The following is an 11,350-nucleotide window of genomic DNA, read 5'->3' on the forward strand; positions in this document are numbered from 1 at the left end:
GAACGCGCTACCCACGTCTCCGTCTTCTAAGTGTTTTCAAACAATACTCATTGAATAAATAAGCAAATGGATTAATGGATGAGCCTTGGGCGAGGAGATAAAAATAGTATTTTGAACTTTTCGGAGAATGGAAGAATTTAAATAAGATGCAACAGTATCCAAGATGGCAGGGACAAAATTTCTTGATTCAAGTGCTAAGAGGACCCAGATGGTTCTCACGTTTTCTTTGTATTCTTAGTTATTGAGATGGAGTTAGGAGCCAGTTAAGACAACAGCCTCCACAAAAATGTGAAGAGCCCGAAAGATTCACAAAAGTCATCATGAAGCTCTGTGGCGCCTCCAAAAACACTGTAAAAATCCCCTCTTTTAAATTACTGCATATTTCAAGGACACAGAAAAGCAGAAAGAATAAACTCTGTTAAATGGAACATTTAAACAAAGCATCAAACTCCTCCTTTTCCTTCCCTAATCCTTATAACTCTTTCTTTCAAGAAATAACCACTTTCATGAAATTGATGTTAATCATCCTAGGAATTTTTTTTAAAAATTGAATTTACTGGCTGATGTATGTATCCATAAATTATCCATTGTTCTGCATCTTTCTTAGCTTTTTAATAAACACTACTGTATACCATACCTATCTTTCCCTAACTTGCTTTTCATACTTGTGTTTGGGGGATTTATCCCATGTTGATTTATGTAGCTCAAGGTAATTTATTTTAACTGATGTAGAGTATTTATTATACTTTATGAATATGCCATGATTTACATCTCCATTTTCCTGTTGCTGTATATTTCAGTCACTTTTCATGTATTTATTTATTTTCATGTTCCCAAACAAGGCTTCCCTGAACATTTCTGTTCCTGTTTCCTTGAGCGGTCAAGCAAGAGTAACTCCGGGACAGTGGTTCTCAACCCTCCCCGCGCAGTAGAAAACGTTAAGAAAAATACTGTCCAAGGGGCCCTACATCTAAGGTTCTGATTTAATTGGTCCAAGGTATTTCTATATTTTACTGATAGAAAAGAAAGAAAATAAACAAAGTTATAGATTAGAAAATATTGGGTAGTGATACAAAATATAAGGAAAATGAAAGAGGGTAATCCTCTAGAGCCTGGATCCGGGGAAGAGTGTCCCATGGACGTGACATCGAGGTTGAGACAAGGGACCAGGGAGTCACTGTGTGAGGACTGAAGAGAAGGAGCATGCCCACTAGAGGGACCGATGGACGGCTGGGGTTGGTATGTCTGACACCTGCTCCCAAAGCCTGTGGGGCCAAGGCAGGGGCACGAATGCAGCTATGCATACCACACGCCTAAATCTTCAAACCGTAAGTCAAACAAACTTGGAAAGAATATATGTTCTATATTTCTACTTTATCAACTATACCATCACAGTGACAAAATTAAAAAATAAGAGTAAAGCTATGGTCTCGATCTGAGGTAAAGTCATCAAAATACCAATGGCAACTGAGTTTAATAATTATTATTACACACATGTGCTGTGGATGCACCGACTGACAACGCTCGGAACTGTGATAAAATAGAGACATAAATAATTTATAAATGTCTTCACATTCATTCCATCAAACTTGTTGGGTTGACTTTATTTCAATGAAATCGTTTATGAATTGTTAAAATCAGTATTTACAGAATTTGTTTTACTGACAGCAACGATCTAAAGGATTAAAAATAAAATACACTTTTACTTAAGATATATACAATTTAAATGCATTTTCATTAAAAACATAGAGTAAAATGTAAAAAATTTTACAAATTAACCTTTGTTTTATACATTTTCCAAAGGTTGTTTTCCTTCTAAAGTACACGTTATAAATTAATCAGTATCAAAATATTTATTCAATTTGTTATGATGAAATTTTAAAATTTCAACTTCAGGAAATGTAAATAAATCTTACCAAACATTTTTACAAAAATAAAACTCTTGGCAGTTCAAGACTTGGATGTACATCTAGTTGCTAAGATATGATTTTGTGTCCCTTTACATGTGAAGTCTAGACCCACGTTGCTCTAAATGTGTAAGGTTTACTATTATATCATTATTCATGTATGGTGAGGCCATCAGATCAGCAGACAATAGCCATTGAGAGATGACTTGTTATACTCCCAGATTCCAAGAGAAGGGGCACCCCATGCCACGCGGGGCCATGCGGGGAAACACCAGGTCGGTCAGGATCCTGAGGGAGGAGGGGAAAATGTGAGCAACCTTTATTTTGGTTTCCAGGAGGCAGGGTAAGTTTTACCAGAATAAATATGATTTAACAACAACAAGAAGCCAAATGAAATTTAAAAAATTAAAAGTCCAACTTGTTTTTTTATAACTTGAGTAAAATATATAATGCTGCTATGAGACACAATTATATAATTAAGTGAAAAAAAAAATCTGTCCAGGCATCAAAACCTTTTCAGATGGTGGGTTTATAAGAGCATCTACAGACAACAGTGTATAAGACAGAAACAAGCATTTTCAAATGTAAGTCTGACCAGAAACATTTTGCCCAGAATGCTGACAATAAGGCTGTGCACTGTAGGAAAAGTTGCTAGAAAATAGATTGTTTATGTTGTTTCCTCTTCTAACTGATGAGAACACAGATAATATCTCCCAGTTAACTGTTTTTCTTCATGCTTTCAGTTAAAATTTCAATATGACCAAAGTCTGATAAAAACTTTTGGACATAGGGACACCTGGGTGGCTCAGGTCATGATCTCAGGGTCCCAGGATCGAGTCCCACATTGGGCTCCCTGCTCAGCGGGGAGCCTACTTCTCCCTCTCCCTCTACCTGCCACTCCCCCTACTTGTGCTCTCTCTCTGACAAATAAATAAAAATCTTTACTAAAACAAAAAAACTTTTAGACATAGTCTATCATGCCTATGATAGCTAAACATATCAGGACATGACATATTTAGTGTGTTGAGACAAGTTTTGAAAATATTAATATGCCCTGGTCCAAATTAGTAAGCTGGACTACAGACATGGCTTCTGGAATGGTCATATTCAACATTGGACTTGCCTGCAGTACTTCAGTCCAAGATGGTAACAGTTTGCAAGGGCACTGCATTTAGACATTTTTTAACTCATTCAGGAGGGAGAACTAAAACTTCTAAAATGTAACAATGTGAACACTGTTTGCCCAGTGGCCTAAAGCCATAGACACTTCATGGTTGCCGGACGACGTGTGGCAGAGTGCCAAAACGGGGAGCTCAGAGGAATTGGTTTTTGTCCTGGTGACAAAGAGATTTTTATTAATTTTGGGGGAAAAATAGACATGCTAATGCAATCCAAAGGAAAATACCACCACATTTCACCAGCAAAGGGCAAAGACAGATTTAACCTTTTAGGTTGACATTGACCCATCCCCCAAACTTTGGACTCTACAAAGGTGTTCACGTGTAACTTCGTAAGGAGTGACAGATCTCGGTTTCCTTCCCTCAAATCCAGCTACGGCAATGAAAGCGAAACATTTCCAACATTATAGATTTGAAGACTGAACGGCAAAGAAATTCTCGGGTTTAAAGTTTATGAGATGACTGAGCGATTCACGCTCTGGTTTACGACTCATCGTATGGATAAGAGCTACAAATGGACACTGTGGCACCACACTAGAGTGGAAGCAAACACAGTGATGTGAGAAGAGCAGAATGTCACAAACGAGGGCGCTTGGGTGGCTCAGTGGGTTAAGCGTCTGCCTTCGGCTCAGGTCAGGATCCCAGGGTCCTGAGACTGGGCTCCTTGCTCAGCAGGGAGTCTGCTTCTCCCTCTGCCCTCCCCGCCCCTTTGCTCTCTCTCTCTCAAATAACTAAATAAAACCTTAAAAAAAAAGAATGTCACGAACATCTCAAGAGTAACTACTTTAACCAAAAAAAAAAAAAAATCACTGTGCATGAATCTATCCATATTCAGAACCCCTACATTTGTGAACAGCTGTTTTTCACTATGAAACTGAATAAAACTCAATGTCAACGCCTGTAAAAGGGCTTAAGGTTGAGCACAGAACACAAGACTTGACGTTGTCATCTTTGTACCAAAAACAACAACAAAAAAAAACCTGTCAGGTTTCTGTGTTCTACTCCAAAGCATAATGACTTACTAAATAAAAACACAGGATAAAATATGAACTTTAAAGTGTAATAAATGACTTATTAAAATGTGTATTTTGATTTTTCAATTTCAAATTGAGAACATAATCTCTGCTATCACACATATTTCTATTATGACCTTACAAGAACACATCTGGGGAAACAGAGAAAGACTGACTCTATTTCTGGCAGTTGATTTTAATTATACTCACTCTGTGTCACTGGTTTATTTTTCCCTTCCAGGACCTGCAGACACCCAAGTCTACAATCTCTGCACCAGCCTGTGAGTTTCTCGCGTACAGAAACTCTGGTGGCATATTACTCAGCCAGCTTGCCCCATTTGTTCATCGATAATTTAACAAATGCGTCTTGATGCGCCTCCTATCTACCTGGCACGGCAGCTAGCTAGTGCTGTACTTACAAAAGCAGTTAAAACAGTTCTTGCAAGCCTCCGGGACTTCAGGTTCCAGCTGGACACAGAGTAAGTCTTCGCTAAATGTTTGAATTGCCTTGATGGGCTGTCTGAGTCCTACCATGGAAAATAAGTCCTGAGTTACATGATCTATGGACCCCCAAGACGTTAGTTGCAATGTAGAAGGTAATATTAACAGCTTATAAAACCCATCCCCAAGAGAAAAATTATTCCTGTCTGCAGGGTTTGATTTGTGCAAGCATCTGGCACAATGGGAAGCATCAAGTTTTGCTTTCAGGGTGACTAAAATATAAGTCCCTGAAGCTAATTAGTAAATTAGCATATAGGCTCATTCACCTGAGCCCCCTTGCAAGGCCTTTCCTGTTTTGCTGCAGAAAGTAACCTTCTCCCAGGAGAGGCAATTGAAACGTACCTCTGTACAAACATGGCTTTGTCTTCTTGGACTGTGAATTTATTTCTGTCTTTGTTACCACATTTGAAATCCAAAGGATTGTGCTTCTCATCCTGTTGCATTCAGCTCCGCAGGGTTAATGCAGTGGGCGGTGGTACATTGTCCCCACGCATAAACTTTTCCTTAGGTTAATTGTCTCCTAAGACACAGCTGGGCTGATATCCCAGGACATGGAATGAGGCTCCTTGCTGAGCTATGGGACCAGACTGGGCTAGATTTAAAGGCACAGGAGACAATTAGAGATGGCCTACGGGGTTTTGAGGTTAAAATGGAAAATACAGAAAATAAATGTAAGGTACTCTCACAGTCCCATTTTAAGAGATATTCAATTTCTTATCTTTAATTAACACAGAAGTAGATTCTCTCGTCTCGCATAAGTTTTTAGTTATTTGATAAAATTGTCCTTCTTCCACTATGTTAATCGATGTAACCCGGCTGAATTCTAATATAATTCAATGCTATTTTAATGGCATTTTATTGAGTGCCCATCCTATGCAAGGTCCTGTAGGCAGGCCGCTCTGGAGGCAAGAGAGCACCTAAACAGGTTTTCCATCAAAGACAGAGTGAAGAATGAATAGAATTGATTAAGGGGAAAAGATGAGCTACAAAATACAGGCAATTTGATCAGCACGTTCAAAGGAGCAAAAGAATGAAACATCATGGTGGGCAAGAAGGAAATCTAAATTGTTTGGGGCCTGGGACAGCAGGGAAAGGGGAGACTCGGGAGCTGGGTCTTCAACCAGTGGGTCTGGGATCCAGGCACTGTTCAAGGGAGGGCTTTGAAATTCTTTTTTAAGTTATATTTTCCGGGCAACACACTTGGTGATTTAGATTCATTAGGTGTGGAAAGGGGGCCCCCAAATCTTTATTTTTTGAAATCCTTTCCAGGTTTCAGTTCAAGATGGCGGGTTGAGCTCGAACCTTTGTCTTCCTTCTCTTCTTCCCCAAGCCCTGTTGCAATTACAGTAAAAAAGGACCAAGATGGATCACCCATAACAGCGAGGTAAATAGAAAAATTGCAAAGGGGCTGGAGCGGTAATCTAGTGCTTAAAGTTAGAGACAGAATGGAAGCATAATGAAAGCTAAACCCAGTGGGGGGAGCTCTGGCCCTCCACCTCAGGAGAAGCCTGTTATAAAAGCCACAATTTCTGGCAGAGCCACAGAGAGGCTTCAAAATAGGTGTAAGCAGGAGTGGGTCATGAATAATGTCACAAAAAAATAAAATGATGAGGAGAGTGTCTAGGGAACAGCGGAAGCCTCCACATCCAACTCATGAAGAATAACTGGGAAGCCACTTTTAATGATTTGGAGTAGATGCATTTTGAAAAAAAGGTATTTGAGAAATCCAAGAGATACGATTTCTAGCCTGATTTACTCCTCCCCAACTGGAAGAATAAGACTCACAGCAAAAGAAGCCCTCCCTAAAATTCCCTGGAGGGCTGGGAGTGAGCATCCCCCCCTCCCGCCTCTACAAGGACCCCTGACTCAGACCTCGCCGGGGACTGAGCAGAAAGTATGGAAGGAAATGAGAACATTGTTGCACACGCCACAGAGCACTAATAACACGTGGTCTTCGTGGTCATTTCTATTAACATAATAGGGTGGCATGAGAACCTTAAGGTCAAGCCCGCAAACCACCCAGCCATATCTGAGGGTGCCCCTTCAGACAGGGGCAGTGGGGCCTGAACTTTCTCTTTGAATTACATCTCTCAGGAAAGGAGGCATTCTCTGATAGATAGAGCTGCAAAGGAAGAACCAAGTGTGATTTTCTTTTTCTTTTTTTTAGTTTTTATTTATTCATTTGAGAGAGTGAGAGATAGAGAGCACAAGCAGGGGGAGTGGCAGAGGGAGAGGGAGAAGCAGACTCCCCACTGAGCAGGGAGCCCCATGTCGGACTCGATCCCAGGACCCTGGATCATAACATGAGCTGAAGGCAGACGCTTAACCCACTGAGCCACGCAGGCGCCCCTGATTTTCTTTTATTATTCTTGTTTGTTCACTGGAGAAGGGAAACAGCCAGCATCTGTCGGCTGGGTTTGGTGCTAGAAGAATCCCACACTAGATCTGGCTCCAAAGGGCAAAGGTGGCCAGGGGTCCACAGTTCAATGTTCTAAGGGGATCCAATCCATGGTGGGAAGCTCAGCAGCAAGTGAACCCACCCCGAGAGCAAGTTTTGGGGCATGAAACAGCCCTCAGTCACTAGGGAGAAAGGGTGCTGTTCCTCCTGGGAACACACTTTCAAGGACGCAGACTGTTTTCGGAGCTCCCTCCAAATGGACTGAGCTACACCTGTCCCAACAGGAGGACTGTAGGGAAAGACGTGGACAAGGCAGAAGCCTGGCCGTCTAAATGGTGCGAAGAGACATGCAAGATGCATACAAGGCAGATCGCTGTTTCCTTCGGTGTCACGACCCCGTTCCGCCCTGGACCCCACTAGATTTCAGGTTCCAGTCTGGAAAACCTGGCCCTGCTTTGGACAGAGTAAGTTGAAACAATCTCACTGAATCTTCCACTTGAAGGTCCTCTGAGATTTCAGATGAGAGAGCTGAAGGAAGGAAAGACCCTAATATTGAGAAATTAAGTAGCTTTTTGAGGGAAGGGGGTCTCTAATATTTTTCACATTAAAAAAAACAAAAAACAAAAAAACATTGAATGCAATTGCATGCAATGTCCTTTGCTCTACCGTGAGCTTGTGTGGCTGATTTTCACAGCACAGCTCCCTGGGACCTTCGGGTCTTTCTTCCCCACGCCCACAGAGTCAGCCTTTGGCCAAGCTATGAGGGTGGTCACACATCTGGGGGGAATGAGGTGAACCTCTGGAGGAGGGGCTGGGGGAGAACTGAATAGCCCCTCAGCATGTGTCTCTAGTGAGTTTAATTCTGGTAGGTTCTGACCTCCAGATTTTTGAACAGAATCATCTCCTGCTCACAAACTTGGCTTTGTTTATCCATGAATGAGCCACTTTTCAGCCTACAGTCCACGTAGGAAACCAAGCCGCCCAGAGCCCAGGACAGCCTGGTAGAACCCAACATTTGCACAATCTCCACGCCCACCCCGTCCTCCACAATGGGCCATTGAAAATGCCTCTTGCCTTACCAGCTCCAATCTTGGGCCGTCCAGTAAAGACAACTGGTTGTTTTAAATGCTCCTCTTCTCCATCTTGATCTGTAAGGATATTCCCCGTGGATCCATTTTTTTTTGTTTTCCCATTTAAATATCCATTTTCGCTCTCTGGCCTGACTCCCCAGTAGCCTTGTACCGATTCTGCCTGAATACATCCTTTGCTTTTGAAACCACCAGGCACACAGATGTTAGTTCTAATGTCTGTTTGTAGAAGTCAGCTCTAAAATTTAAAACACAATAGAATCTCTCCACAGGGTGAGATCACAGTTGTCAAGTAGCCCTTTTAGGAACATCGGGGCGAAATAATAGAATCTTCACTTCCTTTCTGAGGTGGCTGCAATAATATTTACAGTAATGTGGCTTCTCAACAAACTCTTAATTTGAATGGGCTGTTTATGTTCTGTTTACAGGAGGCACACCTAGGTATGATGTCCACTAACCACAGGAGAGCTGGACTCAATGAGTTCCTTTCTTTGCACTAAATGTGTTTCATGTGAATAGTTCTCCATACGCTTACAGCAACAGTGTGAGCAATAAGAGCTTGCGTGGGTGTGAAATAAATTGGACCCTGGCTATCTCAATCACTTCAAGCAGACTGATTAGTCCAGTTCTAGAGATAGATGGGCTCCTTCTGGAAGCGTGGGTACTGGCCTCTGCGGAAGGAGTGCCCACACACACCAGAGGGATGGTAGGGTGCTAGCAGATCTGCACCTATGGGTTTCTCCCACCAGATGCTCCAGGCTCAGGGCCCAAATCTGTGACGCCAGAAGCTTTGGGATAACTTCAGAACCTTGTGTGGGATTGCTGCCAACATTCCCCCCCACTTCTCAACTGTTCACCTGTTGAGAGCTCCAAGGGGAGGAAATGTCACAGATGTATCCCTGCACCTGCTCAAAGACATTTCCATCAGAAATCACCCTTCATAATAGGAGAAGGAGGTTGTAAAGCCAAATCAATAAAACAGGCATGCTGAACAATATCAAACCAGACAGGAAGAAAAGCCAGAAACCAAGGGTTGGCCTGTATGCTGGAAGCTGGAAGACCATATCAGTGAAGACATTGATGCCAAAATGTGGGAGGATATTAGAAGCTAGCAGATACAAAAGTAAAGGGATGGTTTAAAAATTATCTGCATGTCCTTTGACACTCTTCCCTTGGAAGTAAAGTTTAATTTCCTTCTCTGTGAATATGGATCAAGCCTCAGTGACTTGCTCGTGATAAAGAAAATGCACAGAAGTGATTCTCTGTGACTTCTGTGGCTGGGTTTCTGCTGTCTCTCTTGGGACATGTATCCTGGGACCCCTAGGCCACCATATAAGAAATCGGCCACCGTGAAGGCAGCAGGCTGCAGAGACCACCTAGACGCAGCTATGCCTGGGTGACCCCCAGTTTCTTGGGTCTTCCCAGCCCAGGTGCCAGGCACCAGAATGAGCCTTTCAGAGGAGTCCTGCCCCAGCTTCAAAAGGCTGAAGCCTAAAGTGGGGGGGAGGCAGAAACAGGCTATCTCCCACCCCAGCCCTGCCTAGGAGATAGCTTCCTAAGAAATATACATTTCTTGTGACATTTCTTGTTGTTGTTTCAAGCCCCTGAGTATTGCCATGGGGAGTCCGCCGTCCCTGTACTAGACCTCAAGGGAGGGTGATTAAATTAGCAAAGGTGCAGGAAAATGTTGGGAGGACAAACCCTGGTTCGAGACGATTTGGTTTTTTGTAGAGGTTCTGACATACTTTCACGGCTGACAGCAAGACTGAAAAAAAAAATTATTACATTGCTTGTCCCTCTTTTCTTTTTTTCATTGATTTAAATATTACATAGAACTTCAGAGAATAACATATAAAATACCAATGGTCCCAGCACCTGGAACTGAGAGATGATGTTTCTTGCCCTTTTCCTGAATTTCTGCTGCCCTACTTTTATCCCCTTACCAGTTGACCTCTTGACTTGGTTTTCTCCCCAGTCTGTAGGGTTCCCAAACCCTGCATTTGCATTCATCTGTCCCCAGATTATGCACCAAGATGATGACATGGGAACTCTCTTTCAAGGGTTGGCCCAACAGATGTGCCTGTATGCTTCCAGCTTGGACTGGCCACTCTACCCCGACCCTGGACCCTCTCTGATTCCCTCAATGGGCCCCAGCTTCTCAAACTCTACCCTGCATCAGAAACACCTGGAAATTTTGCTTGAAAAGAGTCCTGGATCCCAACCCCACAAAATGTAGAGTCTATAGGGGTGTGAGGTGGGGCCCAAGAATTCACATTCTAGCAAGCTCCCACGTGCAGCTGACGCTGTTCTAAAACCTTGTTACTTTTCCCAGCCCAGGCTTCTCACCTGATCCTGAATTGTCCAAGATCCAGAAGTCATTCTTCTTGGATAATTCAAATGGATCTACCTACCCAGCAATCTGCTGCAAGTTAGCTCTGATCGTGCTGAAGCTCTCTGAGCATCATTAATGGCATCTTCCGTAGGAAGACTCCAGCTGACCTTGCAAGACTCTATTCTCACTACTGTGCATCCTTTCCTGTGCCTTATGCTTACCCAAACATGACCATTCACAATCCACCCTTTCATCAAGTCATACCAGCAAGAAATGGTAACATCCACCCTTTCTTGCCTCTATGACTTGACCCACACTTTCCCTTTCTGGCCATCTCTGCCAAAGAAACCCCATATTACCAATTTCCCAAGGAGCATCATGAGCATCAAGGAGCATGAAGACATGTTCTTCCTAATTCCCAACATCCCAATGACCATCTCCCTCCTCTGGACTATCCTCTTTTGTATACCTCCAAAATCACTTACACAGTCGGTCATTCATTTTGGTTACAGGAAGATGCCACTTCCACATTTTATGCATTTCTGAAAACACATTTTAAAGTAAAATTAGAAGGGCACTGAATTCTCCAAAAGCTGAATAATATTAAAAATTCTTTTTTGTATTAACATATAATGTATTATTTGTTTCAGGGGTACAGGTCTGTGATTCATCAGTCTTACACAATTCACAGCACTCATCATAGCACATACTCTCCCCAATGTCCATCACTCAGGCACCCCATCCCTCCCACCCACCTCCCCCTCAACAACCCTCAGTTTGTTTCCTGAGATTAAGAGTCTCTTACGGTTTGTCTCCCTCTCTGGTTTCGTCTTGTTTCATTTTTCCCTTCCTTCCCCTATGATCCTCTGTCTTTTTTCTCAAATTCCTCATATCAGTGAGATCGTATGATAATTGTCTTTCTCTGATTGACTT

General features: G+C 42.6%; 2 long non-coding RNA genes across 2 annotated transcripts in view; one reads left to right on the forward strand and one right to left on the reverse strand.

Annotated features, from left to right (window-relative positions):
- Positions 1 to 1,733: 1,733 nt before the first annotated feature.
- LOC115941400 (uncharacterized) lies at positions 1,734 to 5,249 on the reverse strand. Its single transcript, XR_004076154.2, has 3 exons — positions 4,942 to 5,249; positions 4,518 to 4,625; positions 1,734 to 2,195 (listed from the first exon to the last, which is right to left on the reverse strand). It is a non-coding gene; the product is annotated as an uncharacterized LOC115941400 (long non-coding RNA).
- The window catches only part of LOC115941399 (uncharacterized), a 10,804-nt gene continuing 3,837 nt past the window's right edge, over positions 4,384 to 11,350 (forward strand). Inside the window, exons 1-2 of the long non-coding RNA XR_004076153.2 lie at positions 4,384 to 4,577; positions 5,869 to 5,983. This is a non-coding gene — a long non-coding RNA (uncharacterized LOC115941399). The remainder of the gene's footprint in view (positions 4,578 to 5,868; positions 5,984 to 11,350) is intronic.

This window comes from Leptonychotes weddellii, chromosome 5, assembly GCF_054177405.1.
Source record: "Leptonychotes weddellii isolate Sample4059 chromosome 5, ASM5417740v2, whole genome shotgun sequence".
NCBI lineage: Eukaryota > Metazoa > Chordata > Mammalia > Carnivora > Phocidae > Leptonychotes > Leptonychotes weddellii.